This window comes from Apium graveolens, chromosome 11, assembly GCF_009905375.1.
Source record: "Apium graveolens cultivar Ventura chromosome 11, ASM990537v1, whole genome shotgun sequence".
NCBI classification, from domain to species: domain Eukaryota; kingdom Viridiplantae; phylum Streptophyta; class Magnoliopsida; order Apiales; family Apiaceae; genus Apium; species Apium graveolens.
The window spans coordinates 170,023,877-170,041,815 of NC_133657.1; the positions used below are offsets into that span (position 1 = coordinate 170,023,877).

Below are 17,939 nucleotides of genomic sequence, written 5' to 3' on the forward strand. Positions count from 1 at the left end.
CACCATAAGCTGTGGAATGAGAGTCTCGTAATATCCCCTCCGTCTCACAGAATTTGATACATCTCCTGATGATCTGGTCAGCTTCCTGTCTGAACAAATATGGTTCATCCCACATGTACTACTTCACCTCATGCAGAAACTTCTTCCTTTGAGCCGCATTCATATTAGGAGGCATTATATTTCTAACAAGATAGTTCACAATGTCTGCGAACCATGACTCTTCCTCCTGAATTGTGAACAGCTGCTCATCAGGAAAAGATTCGTTGATCAATATCTTATCATGTGAAGTAGAATCGGGATTCTCCAATCTAGAGAGATGGTCAGCTACTTGATTTTCAGTACCTTTTCGATCCTTGATCTCTAACTCGAATTCATGTAGTAAGAGAACCCAATGAATAAGTTTAGGCTTTGAATCCTTCTTTGAGACCAGATAGCGGATGGCAGCGTGATCAGTGAACACTGTCACCTTTGTCCCAAGTAGATGCGATCGAAATTTCTCAAAACCGTAGACAATAGCTAAAAGTTCCTTCTCCGTAGTAGTATAATTCAGTTGAGCACCATTTAGAGTCTTACTAGCATAGTAGACCATATGAAATATGTTGTTCTTCCTTTGCCTAAGAACTGCTCCAACTGCATAATCACCTGCATTACACATCATCTCAAAAGGTTCATTCCAATCGGGTGCAGTTATTATAGGTGCCGAGATTAAACTCTTCTTCAATGTCTCAAACGCTGCAAGGCACTCGTCATCGAATTTGAAAGGAACATCTTTCTCTAGTAAACTGCACAATGGCTTTGAAATTTTCGAGAAGTCTTTTATGAAATGCCTGTAGAAACCCGCGTGACCAAGAAAACTGCGAATTCCCTTAACAGAAATAGGTGGAGGAAGATTCTCAATGACCCCCACCTTATCCTTTTCCACCTCAAGACCCTTATTAGAAACCTTGTGCCCGAGAATTATGCCTTGACGCACCATAAAATGACATTTTTCCCAATTGAGAACCAGATTGGTCTCAACGCACCTTTTGAGGACGTGTCCAAGATTTTGTAAGCATTCATCGAAAGAATCTCCAAAGACTGAAAAGTCGTCCATGAACACTTCCACATTCTGGCCAATCATGTCAGAAAAAATGGCCATCATACATCGCTGAAAAGTGGCAGGTGCACCACATAAGCCAAAAAAACTCTACAAAAAGCAAACGTGCCAAATAGACAAGTGAATTTAGTCTTTTCTTGATCTTCTGGTACAATGTAAATCTGATTGTAGCCCGAATAGCCATCCAAAAGATAATAATACTCATGACCAGCCAACCTGTTAAGCATCTGATCAATGAATGGAATAGGGAAGTGATCCTTCCTTGTGGCTTTATTCAACTTCCTGTAGTCTATGCATACCCTCCAACCTGTGACTATTCGAGTGGGGATGAGCTCGTTCTTCTCATTTGCTACCACAGTAATACCTCCTTTCTTAGGTACACATTGCACGGGGCTCACCCAAGAACTGTCAGAAATAGGATATATGATTCCTGCATCCAGCCATTTTAGAATTTCTTTCTTCGCCACTTCTTTGATGATAGGATTAAGCCTTCACTGTTGCTCAACAGTCGGCTTGCTACCTTCCTCTAGCAGAATTTTATGCATACAGTACAAAGGGCTGATCCCTTTTATATATGCTATATTCCATCTGATGGCCGATTTGAATTCTCTCAGAATCCTCAAGATTTTGTCCTCTTCACTACCTGAAAGGTCAGATGCAATAATAACAGGAAAAATAGATGCCTCACCTAAAAAAGCTTACCTCAAGTGTTCAGGCAATGGTTTAAGCTCCAAAGTAGGTGCTTCTTCAATAGAAGGCTTGAGGCGTTTATGAGCCTTACTTAATTCTTCCATTCCAAGAGATTCAAAAGGCATATCAATCTTCCTTTTCCAGGGAGACGCATTCAAATATTGCAATTGCTCATCTCCTTCGTCATCTTCACTGTCTGAATTTCCCAACAAGGCTTTTTCTAAGGCATCCGACCTTAGCATTTGATCAAGTTCCGATGTGACCACCGAATCGACCAACTCAACTTTTAAGCACTCCTCATTATCAGTAGGAAATTTCATATATTGAACACATTGAAAGTCACATCCTGATCCAACACTCGCATTGTAAGCTCACCCTTCTGCACATCAATCAAGGTTCGGCCAGTTGCCAAGAAAGGCCTTCCCAAGATTATGGGAATCTTCTTATCCTCCTCGAAATCAAGAATAATGAAATCAGCAGGGAAGATGAGTTTATCTACCTTGACCAAGACATCCTCCACAATACCTCTCGGATATGTAATAGAACGGTCGGCCAATTGCAAGGTCATGTAAGTTAAATTGGGATCAGGTAAGTCCAACTGCTTGAAGATTGACAAAGGCATCATATTGATGCTAGCTCCCAAGTCACATAGGCATCTGTCAAAAGACACCTTCCCAATAGTACATGGAATAGTGAAGCTTCCTAGATCTTTAAACTTTGGAGGCAACTTTTGCTGCAGCACAGTACTGCATTCCTCTGTGAGAGCGACAGTCTCTAAATCATCTAGCTTCACTTTCTGAGAGAGAATACCTTTCATAAACTTTGCATAACTAGGCATCTGCTCGAGAGCCTCGTCGAAAGGTATGTTGATGTGAAGTTTCTTGAACACCTCCAGAAACTTCTTGAATTGCTTAACCAGCTTTTTCTTCTGCGGCCTTTTAAGAAAAGGTGGTGGAGGATAGATCTGTGTCTCTCATGTATTACCCTCAGGAAGAGTGTGCTCAACAGTAGTCTTCCTTCGTTCCACTTCTTCATCCTGCTACTCTACTTCTTTCTCAGCTCCAGCTTTCTCAGCCAAATCTTGAGTTTGTCCGGGATTAGCAACCTTCCCAGACCTCAAAGTGATTGCCTTTACCTGCTCCTTAGCTTCCTTCTTCCCTGGCACTTAAGTGTCACTAGGTAGTGTACCAGGTTGACGATTTAGCAAGGCATTGGCAATTTGCCCAATTTGATTTTCCAAGGTCTTGATAGAAACAGCTTGGCTCTTGCACATAAGCTTCAACTCCTCTTATTCTGATTTTTCATTAGTTTGTTGCAGCTGAAGTTGTTGTTTTGGCGCATTCTGCGGTTGCTGAAAACCAGGGGGGTTGTACTGCTTAGCTGAATACTGCTGATAAGGCTGTTGAACCGCATTCTGAGCATTGCTCCAACTGAAATTATGATGATTGCGGTTTTTTGGATGATAGGTGGCTGGCACAGGTTGCTGCGATCATTGGTAGTTGCTCACGAACTGAGCCGATTCATTAGAAATTGTGGACTGATCAGTTTCATGGGCACCAACACAAAGTTCACAGACACTAGTGATTTGATTAACTCCATAATTAGCCAAAGTGTCCACCTTCATTGTCAAAGCCTTAAGTTGGGCAGTGATAGCAGTTGCTGCATCCAACTCCAGAATTCCTGTAACTTTTCCCTTAGTCAACCTCTGGGTAGGATTCTGGTACTCATTAGCAGCCATCAGTTCAATGAGTTCATAAGCTTCATCGTAGCTCTTAGCCCATAAGGCTCCTCCCGATGCTGCATCAAGCATGGGCCTAGAAGTAGGACCCAATCCATTATAAAAATAGTTGATAATCATCCAATCAGGCATGCCATGGTGTGAGCACTTCCATAGCATCTCCTTATATCAATCCCAAGCCTCACACAGAGATTCTCCAGTTTGCAGCGTAAACTGGGTAAGAGCATTCCTGATTGCTGTTGTCTTCGCCATGGGAAAGAATTTAGTGAGAAACTTTTGAGCAAGATCTTCCCAAGTTTCTATAGACCCTGCTGGTAGAGAGTGTAACCAGCACTTAGCTTTGTCCCTCAGAGAGAATGGAAAGAGTCATAGCTTGATAGCATCTTCAGTCACACCATTAAACTTGAAAGTGTCGCAGATCTCGATGAAATCCCTGATGTGCATGTTGGGATCTTCGGTAGGAGAACCCCCAAACTGAACTGAATTCTGTATCATCTAAATCGTGCTTGACTTGATCTCAAAAGTGTTAGCCGCGATGGCTGGTATAATGATGCTAGACTGAATGTCATTAATCTTAGGCTTAGAATAGTCCATCAAAGCCTTCAGATTTGCTGCTTGATAACCCATAACTGCTATAATTGGCTCTTCAACTTTCTCTTCTTCTTCTACCTTCTTTTCTTCCTCAGAAACTTCCCTGCGAATTATCATAAGTTCTTCCTCGGCTTTATCCAGTGTTCTCTTACGAGTACGCGAATGCGTATGCATACACCCTCGCTAGATCACCTGAAACAAGACAAGGAAACAAATAAGTAACAATGTCCGAGTCAATGAACTTTAACGACCACTGATGGAAAGCACATAAACTAATAATTAACACTGCAGTCCCCGAGTTCGCAAGTAGTATAATATATAAATCAGATTCGATCCCACAGAGACTGTATTGGTTAACTATCTAAATTACGCACCTAAGCAACAATGTATGGTTATTATTCAATACTAATATTAACTACGAGAATTAAACACTTGAATTAATCAATATTAAACACACATGAGATCCTAACTTCATTACTACTTCATTCAATAATTATTGTTATTAACCTTAGCATGTAATGGTGATGATATTAATCGAACAACACGAAAATGATAATCGCCAACTTTCGTTGTACGAATACCATTCTACCAAACATCCACAATTTAGATAGAAGTTGAATATGCATCAATTATGTTGAGACCCTATATGTCTACAGAATTTGTTAACATAACGATTTAAGCACAAGTTATTCATGATGATTACACAGGGCAAGTAAAAGGGTTAGAGTTACCCACTAATCATGCATACAACACATGAACCTATGCTAGCATGACAAGTTATAAATCTCAAGATCCACTGTCGCTTCACAAGAGATTAACAGGTTATCTTACATGTTCACGACGCATATAAGACGAATAAGCACGACCTATACTAGATATCATACAATCACCACATACCAAGGTATTAAACAATTAACTAAAAAATTCCATAGTAAATCCGCTAGAATCCCATGATCACGATTAGCCCATAATAGAACTCATCGTCACCATGGGTTCATATGAAAGCATGATAATAACACAACAGTATAAGGCTGAAAAATACTTAATAAATAATGAAGTACGTCACAAGAGTATTAAGGTTCAAAGCATAAAGAAAACTAGCATCCACTATTACAACGAATTAAAAGAATCACAAGATAAATTAATGCTTCCTCTTCTTCATTGTTGCATGCTAAAACGGTCTTCTCAATCTTCTTTCCTTCGCTCTGGTTGAAGAAAACGTCTTCCCATAAGGTTTATATAAGAGTCCAGGAGTCACCGCGCCAACAGAAGCCCCAACAGAATTGAAAACAAATAGAACCAGAATCTGAAATTCCGCACGCACCCGGCCGCTTGCTCCCTCCACGCGGTAGCTTGCTGGCACGCGGTCGCCTGCTCCTAGCACGCGGTCGCCTGCTCCTAGCGCGCGGTCGCGTGCTACCCTTCTGGAAAATTCTCTATTTTGCTCCTGTTTGTGCTGATTTCTCTGTTCATCACCCCTAGACTGATTTCAAGCACTTCCTTAAGATTTATTTGATGAAAACCACCTATCTAAGCAAGTTATACCCTGAAATGCAAAAACACTAGAAAACGCGTCAAATACACAGAATACTTCAGTCCAAGATACCAATTCAAGCTGTTATGAGACGCTCTAAGTGATATAAAGTGCCACTTATCAATGACATGCTCTTTAATAAAGTAATATATGATGCTGATATGTTTAGTAAGAGAGTGTTGCACTGGGTTTCCTGTCATAGCAATAACACTTTAATTATCATAATAAATAGGAATTTTAGAAAATGATAATCCATAGTCCATAAGCTGGTTTCTTATCCATAACAACTGAGCACAGTAGCTCCCAGCTACAATATATTCAGCCTCTGCAGTTGAAGTGGATTTTTGTTTCTTACTGAACCATGAGACTAATCTGCCTCCCAAAAACTGACAGTTCCCAGATGTACTATTCATGTCTATCTTGCAGCCAACAAAGTCAGCATCTGAATATCCATATAATCTGAAATCAGCTTCCCTTGCATACCAGAGACCAAGTGATACAGTACTCTTGAGGTATCTGGAGATTCTATTCACTGTAATCCCTAGGATTTTCCTGAAATCTTGCACACAAACAGGTGGCAAACATAATGTCCGGCCTACTAGACATTAGGTACAAAAGAGAACCAATTATACCTCTGTAGTGTGTCACATCAACTGTTGTACCTTCATGAGAATCAAGCTTTGTAGCAGTTGCCATATGAGTAGTTGTAGTTGCACTTTCTTGCATATTAAACCTCTTCAACAGATTCTTTGTGTACTTTGACTGATTAATGTAGATACCATTATCAGTCTGTTTAATTTGCAATCCCAAGAAGTAACTCATCTCTCTCATCATGCTCATTTGATATCTTGATTGCATCAACTTTGAGAACTTATCATACAGTTTTTGATTAGGTGATCCAAAAATGATATCATCCACATAAATTTGAACTAAAAGCAGATCTTTACCTTGATTCAGATAAAATAAAGTTTTATCTATTGTACTTCTTTTGAATCCACTTTCATACAGAAACTAAGCAAGGGTCTCATACCATGCCCTGGGTGCTTGCTTTAGTCCATAGAGTGCTTTATCAAGTCTGTAAACATAATCAGGATGTTTAGGATCCAAAAAACCTAGTGGCTGTTGTTGAGTGGCATTTATGACACTTTATAACGCTCCATTAAGCTTTCAATTGGTGTTTTTGTACTGAAGTTAATTGTGTTTTAATGTGTTTTCTAGTGTTTTTGCATTTCAGGCATTAATCCGGAATTCAGGTGAATTAGCATTGATTTGATGCTAATATGGTGTTAGGATGGTGTCCAAGGAATAAATGTCATGAAGACTGACTCATTGCAGCAAGAAAAGAAGAAAAAAGAATTTTCTCTAGAAGGTCGGCGCGCCCGCGCTGTCATAGCGCGCGACCGTGCCCGAAGAACAGAGACACAACGCGCCCGTGCTGATCAAGCGCGCGGCCGCGCCAGCTCAGGATTTCTGAATCCCGGTTCTTATAGGCTTTTGATTGGAGGACTTCTACTACGTATGGGCTGCTATATATACCTAAATAAAGGTCGTTTTTTAGAAGGAAACGTACCAGAGCACAAGGAGAAAGCGTAAGAAGACCATTTTAGCACAATTCAATGAAGGCGAAGAAGATCTAGTTTATACTTGTGATTCTTTGTTCTAAGTTGTAACTTTGGATGCTAATTTTCTTATTCGTGAACCTATACTCTTATTTCGTACTTGTTTTATTATGTATTCAGTATTAAGACTACGTTTATTATACCATGCTTTCATCAGAACTCGCGTTGATGATGTGTCCGATTATGGGCTTATCGTTATCATGGGGTTCTAGCGGATTGATTTATGGATTTCTTTAGTTAATTTGTTTCGATGCTTTAGTGTGTGGTGATTGTATGATAACCTAGTTTTGGTTGTGCTTATTCGTCTTATGAGCGTCGCGAACTTGTAAGATAGCGTGTTAATTCTTAATGAAGCGGAAGTGAATTTAAGGGTTTAGAACTTTCCATGCTAGCATAGGTTCATATATTTGTTATGCATGATTCGTAGGTAGTTTTAACCATCTTACTTGCCCTATGTAATCACGATAGATAACTTGTGCAATAAACCATTATGTTGTCAAATTTTATAGATATATAGGGTCTCTATATAATTGGTGTCTATTCAGCTTCTATCTCTTTTTTGGATTTCTGATAGTATGGTATTCGTACAATGAAAGTTGGCATTTATCAGTTTCGTGTTATCTGATTAGTGTCATCACCATTACATGCTAAGGTTAAGAACAAAAAGTCTATTGAATGAAGTATTTAATGATGTTAGAATCCCATACTGTATTATATATTATTCAACTCTCTTTAATCTCTTAGTTAATGTTCTCTAGGATAATTCTCAATAGTTAATCATAGTATAATCAAAACCCAAATTGTTATTCGTCTTAGCATTGAATAATAGCCATATCATTGTTGCATAAGTGCATAAATCATAAAGTTAACCTAAACCAGTCTCTGTGGGAACGAACTAGAAATAATTATATATTACTTGTGATCACGTATACTTGCGTGAATTATTAGCGCGTGCTTAGCGACTAACAAGTTTTTGGCGCTGCTGCCCGGGACTCCGTGTTAACTTTTATTTTATGTGTTTGTCATCAGTGATCGTTAAAGTTCATTGACTCGAACATTGTTACATACCTACTCTTTTCCTTATCGTGTTTCAGGTAGCGAGCGTGCATGCATACGCGTTTGCGGGCTTATAAGAGAACTCTGGATCAAGCCAAGGAGGAAGCTGTAGTGATTCGAAGGGAAGTTTTTTAGGACGAAGAGAAAATAGGAAGAAGAAGAAGAGAAAGTCAATGAACCAGCTTTTGTAGTGATTAGAGATCAAGCAGAAATTCCTAAGGCGTTGATGGACTATTCTCAGCCTAAGATCAATGATATTCAGTCAAGCATCATCAGACCAGCCATCTCGGCTAACACTTTTGAGATCAAGTCGAGCATGATTCAGATGATACAGAACTCAGTTCAGTTTGGGGGTTCTCCTACAGAAGACCCCAATATGCACATCAGGGATTTCATCGATATGTGCGACACTTTCAAGTTCAATGGGGTGACTGAAGATGCTATCAAGCTGTGACTTTTTCCATTCTATCCGAGGGATAAAATAACGTGCTGGTTATATTCTTTACCACCAAGGTCTATCACCAAATGGGAGGATCTTGCTCAAAAGTTTCTCACTAAATTATTTCCTATGGCGAAGACTGCTGCAATCAAGAATGCTCTTACTCAGTTTGCACAGCAAACTGGAGAATCTCTGTGTGAGGCTTGAGATTGATATAAGGAGATGCTAAGGAAGTGCCCACACCATGGCATGCCTGATTGGATGATTATAAAATGTTTCTACAGTGGTTTGGGTGCACAGTCTAGACTTATGCTCGATGTAGCATCTGGTGGAGCCTTGTGGGACAAAAGCTATAATGAAGCTTATAAGTTGATTGAGCTCATGGCAGCTAATGAATACCAGAATCCTATGCAAATAATGTTGTAAGGCCAGGTAGCAGGAATTCTGGAAGTGGATACAGCTATTGCTATAGCTGCTCAACTTCAAGCTTTGACGATGAAAGTGGACTCTTTGGCTAATTATGGAGTTAATCAAATCACTAGTGTTTGTGAACTTTGTGCGGGGCATATGAAACTGAGCAGTGTGCTATTTCTAGCGAATCAGCTCAATTTATGAGTAACTTTCAGAGATTACAGCAGCAAGCTCCAGCCACTTATCATCCTAATAACCGCAATCATCACAACTTCAGCTAGAGCAATAATCAGAATGTGGTGCAACAACCTTATCAACCATGCACAGCAAAACTGTATAACCCTCCTGGTTTTCAACAACCGCAATATGCCCCTAGGCAACAACTTCAACTTCAGAAGTTACCGCAAGCTAATGAAAATCTTAATTGGAGGAGTTGAGGCTCATGTGTAAGAGCCAAACTGTTTCTATCAAGATCTTTGAGAAGCAGATTGGGCAGATTGCTAATGCATTACTGAATCGTCAACCTAGCACGCTTTCAAGCGATACTAAATGCCAGGCAAGAAGGAAGCTAATGATCATGTTAAGGCAATTATATTAAGGTCCGATAAGGTTGCAAATCCTGAAAAAGTTAAGACTCCAGAATCTGAAGTTGAGGCTGAAAAAGAAGAAGTGCAGATGGAAGCAGAAGTGGAACCAATGAAGACTACTATTGAGCACACTCCTCCTGAGGGTAATACAGAGGAGAAACAGATCTATCCCCCACCTCCTTTTCCTAAGAGGCTGCAGAAGAAAAAGCTGGATAAGCAGTTTGAGAAGTTTTTGGAGGTGTTCAAGAAACTTCACATCAATATACCTTTCGGTAAGCTCTTGAACAAATGCCTAGTTATGCGAAGTTTATGAAAGCTATTCTCTCTAGGAAGGTGAAGCTTGATGACTTAGAGATTGTTGCTCTCACGGAGGAATGTAGTACTGTGCTGCAACAGAAATTGCCTCCAATGCTTAAAAATCCTGGAAGCTTCACTATTCCATGCACCATTGGAAAGGTGTCATTTGACAAATGCTTATGTGACTTGGGAGCTAGCATCAATCTGATGCCTTTGTCAATCTTCAAGAAGTTGGACTTACCGGATCCAAAGCCTACTTATTTGACTTTGCAGTTGGCCGATCATTCTATTACTTATCCACAAGGCATTGTTGAGGATGTTTTGGTCAAGGTGGATAAACTCATCTTTCCTGCTAATTTTGTAATTCTTGATTTCGAGGAGGGTAAGAAGATTCTCATAATCTTGGGAAGACCTTTCCTGGCGATCGGCCGAACCTTGATTGATGTACAGAAAGGTGAGCTCACCATGCCAGTGTTGGATTAGGATGTCACTTTTAATGTGTTCAATGCGATGAAGTTCCCTCCGAAAATTGAGGAGTGCTTAAAGGTGGAGTTGGTTGATTATGTGGTTACTTCAGAACTTGATCACTTCCTAAGGTCTGATGCCTTAGAGAAGGCCTTGTTGGGGAATTCCGTTAGTAAAGATAATGAATGGGATGAGCAGTTACAATTTCTGAATGCTTCTCCCTGGAAGAGGAAGATGGATATGCCTTTTGAATCTCTGGGAATGGAGGATCTGAACAAAGCTCCTAAGCGCCTGAAGCCATCTATTGAGGAAGCTCCTACTCTTGAGCTTAAGCCTTTACCTGAACATTTGAGGTATGCATTTTTAGGTGATACATCTACTTTTCCTGTTATTATTGCATCTGACTTTTAGGTAGCGATGAGGAAAAACTCTTGAGAATTCTGAGAGAATTCAAATCGGTAATTGGATGGACGATAGCAAATATCAAGGGAATCAACCCTTCTTATTATATGCATAAAATTCTACTAGAGAAAGGTAGCAAGCCTATTGTTGAGAAACAAAGAAGGTTAAACCCTATCATAAAGGAAGTCATGAAGAAGGAAATTCTTAAGTGGCCGGATGCAGGGATCATTTATCTCATTTCTGACAGTTCTTGGGTCAGACTAGTTCAGTGTGTACCAAATAAAGGAGGTATCACAGTCATTGCTAATGAGAACAATGAGCTCATTCCTACTCGAACAGTCACGGGGTGGAGAGTTTGCATGGATTATAGGAAGCTGAACAAGGCCACGAGTAAAGATCACTTCCCTCTGTCGTTTATTGATCAGTTGCTTGACAGATTGGTTGGGCATGAGTACTACTGTATTCTGGATGGCTATTCAGGCTATAATCAAATTTGCATTGCTCCAGAAGATCAGGAGAAGACTACTTTCACTTGTCCATTTGGTACTTTTGCCTTTAGAAGGGTTTCTTTTGGGTTATGTGGAGCACCGACCATATTTCAGAGATGTATAATGGCTATTTTCTCTGATATGATTGGTCAGAATGTAGAGGTGTTCATGGACGACTTCTCGGTGTTTGGAGATTCATTTGATGAGTGCTTGCAGAATCTAGGCGACGTTCTCAAGAGGTGTGTTGAGACCAATCTGGTTCTCAATTGGGAAAAATATCACTTTATGGTGAGATAGGGCATTATTCTTGGGCACAAGGTCTCTAGTAAGGGTCTTGAGGTGGACAAATCCAAACTGGGGGTCATCGAAAATCTACCCCCACCAATTTCTGTTAAGGGAGTTCGCAGTTTTCTTGGACATGCGGGCTTCTATAGGCGGTTCATCAAGGACTTCTCAAAAATTTCTAAACCTTTGTGCAATCTTCTGGAGAAGGATGTCCTGTTAAGTTTGATGACGAGTGTTTGGCTGCTTTTGAGTTCTTAAAGAAGAGTTTAGTCACGACACCTGTCATAACTGCACCTGATTGGAGTGAACCGTTTAAAATAATGTGTGATGCAAGTGACTATGCAGTTGGAGCAGTTCTTGGGCAGAGAAAGAACAACATATTTCATGTGGTCTACTATTCTAGTAAGACCCTAAATGGTGCTCAGGTGAATTATACTATTACAGAGAAAGAACTTTTGGCTATTGTCTATGGTTTTGAGAAATTTTGATCTTATATGCTTGGGACGAAGGTGACAGTTTTTACTGATCACACTGTAATTCGATATCTCGTCTCAAAGAAGGACTCGAAGCCTAGGTTGATTAGATGGGTTCTTTTGCTTCAAGAATTTGAGTTAGAGATTGAAGACAGGAAAGGTACTAAGAATCATGTCGCTGAAATATGATCGATGTCAACGTGTGGGTAATATGTCCAAGAGGGATGCGATGCCTCTTAATGTGCTTCTTGAGATTGAAGTCTTCGATGTTTGGGGAATTGACTTCATGGGGCCATTTGTCTCATCTTGTAACAATCAATATATCTTTTTGGCGGTCGATTATGTCTCGAAATGGGTTGAAGTCAAGGCGTTGCCAACAAACGATGCGAATGTAGTGCTTAATTTTCTTCATAAGCAGATATTCACAAGATTTGGAACTCTGAGAGTCATAATCAGTGACGAGGGGTTGCATTTTTATAATCACAAGTTCACTGCTATGATGCAAATATATAATGTGAATCATCGCATTGCTACGGCTTATCATCCTCAGATGAATGGTCAAGCTGAGATATCTAACAGAGAGATCAAGCGCATTTTAGAGAAGGTTGTGTGTCCATCAAGGAAAGATTGGTCTTTGAAGCTTGATGAAGCTGTTTGAGCATATAGAACATCATACAAGACTCCATTAGGAATGTCGCCCTTTCAATTGGTTTATGGTAAGGGGTGTCATTTGCTGGTGGAGCTCGAGCATAAAGCGTATTGGGCTTTGAAGAAGTTGAATCTTGATTTGGATGCAGCTAGAAAGAAGAGGATGCTTCAATTGAATGAACTCGACGATTTTCGACTTCAAACATATGAAAACAACAAAATGTATAAGGAGAAATTCAAGAGGTGGCATGATAGGGGTCTAGTGCTCAAATCATTTGTGTCGGGGCAACAAGTTCTTTTGTTTAATTCTCGTCTCCGTCTTTTTCCTGGGAAGTTGAAGTCAAGGTGGTCAGGGTCATTTGTTGTCAAAACTGTGTTTCCACATGGAACGGTGGAAATTTTTGAGAATGATCAGGGCCAAACATTCAAGGTAAATGGTCATAGGTTGAAGCATTAATATGGTGACACGGCAAACCGCGAGGTGGTTAGTATCGTTTTATTGTCTGTTTGATCTCGCAATTCTACATCAAGCTAACGACGTAAAGCAAGCACTTCTTGGGAGGCAACCCAAGTTTATTGTACATTAGTAGATAGAGGAAGAAGAAAGAAAGGAGAAAAACAAAAACAAAATCAAAAAAATAAAAGAATTTGGGGCCAAGTACAGTGGCACGGAGCGCCCGCGCTGAGGAAGCGGGGCGACCGCGCCAATTTTCCAGAAACAGAGCGCCCGCCGGCCTGGTGGGGCAGCCGCGCTGAAAAGTCAAAATCACGGCGCGCCCGTGCTGAGGTAGCGTGCGGCCGCGCTGCCCCCTAATTCTGATAAAAAAATAAAAGGCAGAAAAAGAACGCGGGAGTACACAAAACCTCGATCACGGGCTAACGTGCCACCAACACTGACAGGTACAGTCTTAGGCATCTCAGACTCTGGCTCAGAGGCAGGGGTCTCTGAATCTGGCCTCAAGGGTGAAATCTGCATAGGGATCTCACTACTCTCAGAAGCGTCTTCCTCTGGGTCTGAACTAACATACACAGGCTCCTCTGGAGAGGGTGGAATGGGGTCCACTGGGGTACCAGTCAAACTAATCTCTGAGTCTGAGTCACTACCACTACTAGGATCCTGAGAGAAAACACAAAACAACAACCAAAAAACAATGTTAGGGTTAAATAAAGCTTCCAGATAACTCACACCCTAACTCTAGTTTCCACTTCACCAATAAACACTTTCCTTAGACTATACCTAATAGTCTAACTCAACTCTATATGAGTCGAACTCTCTCGCGATATACATATATTCCCAAAATACCCTTTTTATTCCTAACTTGTCTCAAGGACTAGATCCTGTAGCTCTGATACCAACTTGTGACGCCCTCAATCTCGGGGTTAGGAAATGAGGACTCACACACCTTTACTCATAATAATTAAATAAGCATAAACCCCGATTAACTACTGACAGGATCAACAGGATAAAGTATGAGACAAGATTACAACTACCAATCATTAAATATAACTTACAACCCCAAAATACTATTAAATAAACAATATCGATTCCGGCTGGGAACCGACAGATAACCCATTGTATCTTTACAGATTTACTTCTAGGCGCGTGCTCACTCAAAAATACCACTACCTGCTCTGGCAACCGGAAGCCCTCAACACGGTAGGGACCACCAGTTACGCTCTTACGAGCAGTGCGCCTAAGCCTGGCCATCTTCTTGCTTAACTGTCATGGTTAGATTAAAACAAAACATATGAGTATAAAATTCAGCAAGTAACTAGAAAGCAGTTCTACGATATCAAATCACAATATACTTTACCAAACTCAGGGCATTCTACTTTATTAGTTCTAGGTGGCAGATTTCCAGCTTTTGGGTTAAGGAAAGGTTTTGAAGGAACAATATGGAGCTTTTAAGGAACAAGGCTCAACGTAGGTCGAAAGCCGACATTTATCACAAATCATTAAAGGATCAGAATAGATCTTTCAAAAAGATGAAAGCAACAATATTTCAATATATGGAATCAATCATATGATCAACAGATTTAAGAATCAGGGTTCTCGAGCTTTAAGCTTCATATTGACATAATCTACTCTTTTCAAAACAATATAAACCATTTTCATTTTTCAAGAATCAATTTACTGAACAGAAAGTTTCAGTTCCCTTTTAAATAATCATTTAGAACCCTTGATTGGATCACTTTATCTTTCCATTCTATTATAATACGGGTGATCAGCCCGTACCGACCTCCATCCGCTCTTTAAGGAACCAATCGGCATAATTTCAGCCTTAAGTTGGACTAGCCCCGCTAGCCTCTTACCATGACTAGACTAGTCCCACTAGCCTCTTACGTCCCAATCCAATCCATCAGGAATTCATTTGGAAAACCTTGAGTTGGAAAAATAAATAGGATTTCTAAAATCCATTTTATCATTACCAAGAATATGAAATCATTCGGACTCTTTCGAGTCGAAACTCATTCTTAAGTCAGATTTTAAGATAAACAAAGTTGAGGGAGTGATTCAAAGATAAGCAAGGAACAATTCTTAAGGATTCTGTATCAAGGATAACAATGCACTTAAGTTAAAAGGATCAACATCTGTTTAGGGATCAATAGGGTGATCAGGAAATAAGGTATCATTACACAGGGTTCATAAGGATAATTATAGGGTTCAATACAATTCATGGCCTAATAAATAACTTGAACAGAAAGGACAGATTACCAAAGGGTTGAATCAGTAAGCTTATCAATAACAGTTTATCAAGATCAAAGGCAGGGTATCTCAAATCAATATCAGGGTTTCACAATTAAACAGTTCAATACTCTACATGGTATGAACAATATTCTCTTTATAACCATTTACACAAGTAATCAGAGTTACTTGCCTGAATTTGCTTTCCTGAAGGTTGAACTACTGCCACCTAGTATATTCTTTCCTTTCCTAGCCTAAATGCCCTCACGCTCCGAATCTACAATCAAAACCAAAACCTTAATCAGTTCTCAACTCTCGTTCCCGGAACGATCACTCAATTACGATAACTCAATTATATCCTTGACTCGAGTATACGAATATAGCTTATACACATAAGCACATAACACATAACACATTCCTTTCTCGTAACCTTTATATCTTTATATACTTAACAATCGAAAGTACTTGCTTAACCTTAGCTATTTCTCAAATCACACTAATATAATTATTACGAGTACACGATTTATTCACAAATAAACCTTTACGACCATAACTATCACTTATGGTTATCAAAATCAATCAATCTCCACCTTAGCTCACATAAACATATATCATAATCAAAAATCTTTAAAAAGAATCATTCTCTTCCCTTTTAACATCAAATTTCGAACCCAAATAAACATATAAATCACATAATCTCTAAAATTACTCATGCATTGGCTTAGCATCAAATCAATTCCTTTTATTCCTATATTCCATTCAGTTATATTCATAAAACACGATTCAAAGGTCGAACATTGACATGCAAGCATTACATTTGCTTAAAAACTTGATATTATTCCAACACTCATCTTTTTTAGCTTATTTTTAACTTGACATTTACATGCAAGGCTATACTTTAACATGCATCACTGATTCCTCTTGTAAATCAACATGCAACCCTCGAGACTAGCTAATTAACCAAGAATCAAGTTACAAAATTTTAATTCCCTTTTTATTAGTACCAAACCCGGACCAAAACTTAGCATGCAATAACAATTTCACTCCTTTTAATCCATTAACCATTCTAATAACAATCCATAGTTACTTTATTCAACAAGAAAAATCAAATCAATCACTCCAAGGATCAAAACCATTCGGGTTTTTCAAGAAAACAACACATGCAAATGATTTCTCTTAATCCTTAAATCACAAATCAACCCATAATCAAATCGACAACTCATTTCTAATAAACATTTATCAATTTAACTTTTGGAAATCAAAACCCTTTTTAAAATTTAAACGATCCAAGCATGCAAACACCAAAATCAAATTTTATGGTATTAGAGTTCAGTTTTTAACATCACAACTCACCACCGGTTCACCGGAGTTCATCACCGGTGGCGGTGGCTTCACGGTGGTGCCCTCATTCGAGGGTATCCAACCATAAAACCTCCGATTCTCTAAAAAAATGTAGCAACACTACATGCAATATGATTTCATCACAATAATCACAGAAACAAGAATTGATCAAGCAAACCCCGGGTCTCGGCTCAAAACTGAACCCAAACACACATACACACACACACTTCACATGCAAGCATAAACACACACATGCACACTCCAATAATCACTTATATGTGTTAATCAAGAGATTTTGAGAAGGATTGGTGAGAGTTATCAAAGAAACAAGGAGTTTACCAATAGAAAAGAAGAAGAACCGAGAGAGAGAGAGAAAGAGAGAGAGAGAGAGAGAGAGAGAGAGAGAGAGAGAGTGAGAAAGAAAGAGAGAAGAGAGATTGATGTGCTCGGGAAAAAAAAGAAGGAAAAAGGGGGGAAAGGATGAGTTTTATACTCATCAAAATCAAGGACATTTTTAGTACATTTCTAATTCCCTTTAATAAAGTGATTTTCCTTTCTCTTTTTACACCCATAGATTATTCGTGGAAAAATAAATATATCTCTCTCAGAAAGTTGGAAATTATAGCGATTGACGATTTTGAAACGTAGATCTCGAAATTAGCTTTCCAACCATTACTCATAATAGATTTTTGAGCAAATGGTTAATTTTATATGATTTTCGTAAGTTCGAGCTTATAATAACACTTTTCCACTTAAAAATCAATTTAAAATACAAAGACCACCAAATAAATCCTTTCATCATTTTTAAAAAGTCTCTAGGACTACTATGAAGATAATAAAACAAATCCCATGTTTTTATCTTACTCGGATAATTTTATAAAAATGCGTGAAGGTTAAATAAACCTTTATTTAAATCAAAGAATTCCTTTAAATTCATAAAAAATGTCACAGAGCACATAGTCATGCACACAGACAAGCAATCACACATATACGATCACATAACAACTCAGGTCTGATCATAGATTTTATCCCTTTTTAATCTTTATCATTTTCTACGCGTACCGGGTCACGTTCAGCCTGACGGCCCGACACT

The 17,939-nt window shown here is 39.2% G+C and overlaps 2 non-coding genes across 2 annotated transcripts; one reads left to right on the plus strand and one right to left on the minus strand.

Moving 5' to 3' along the window:
• Positions 1–3,654: 3,654 nt before the first annotated feature.
• Positions 3,655–3,761, plus strand: LOC141698710 (small nucleolar RNA R71). The gene has a single exon (XR_012565215.1). It is a non-coding gene; the product is annotated as a small nucleolar RNA R71 (small nucleolar RNA).
• Positions 3,762–8,907: 5,146 nt separating this feature from the next.
• On the minus strand, positions 8,908–9,014 carry LOC141699327 (small nucleolar RNA R71). Its single transcript, XR_012565798.1, has one exon. It is a non-coding gene; the product is annotated as a small nucleolar RNA R71 (small nucleolar RNA).
• Between the last annotated feature and the right edge of the window lie 8,925 nt (positions 9,015–17,939).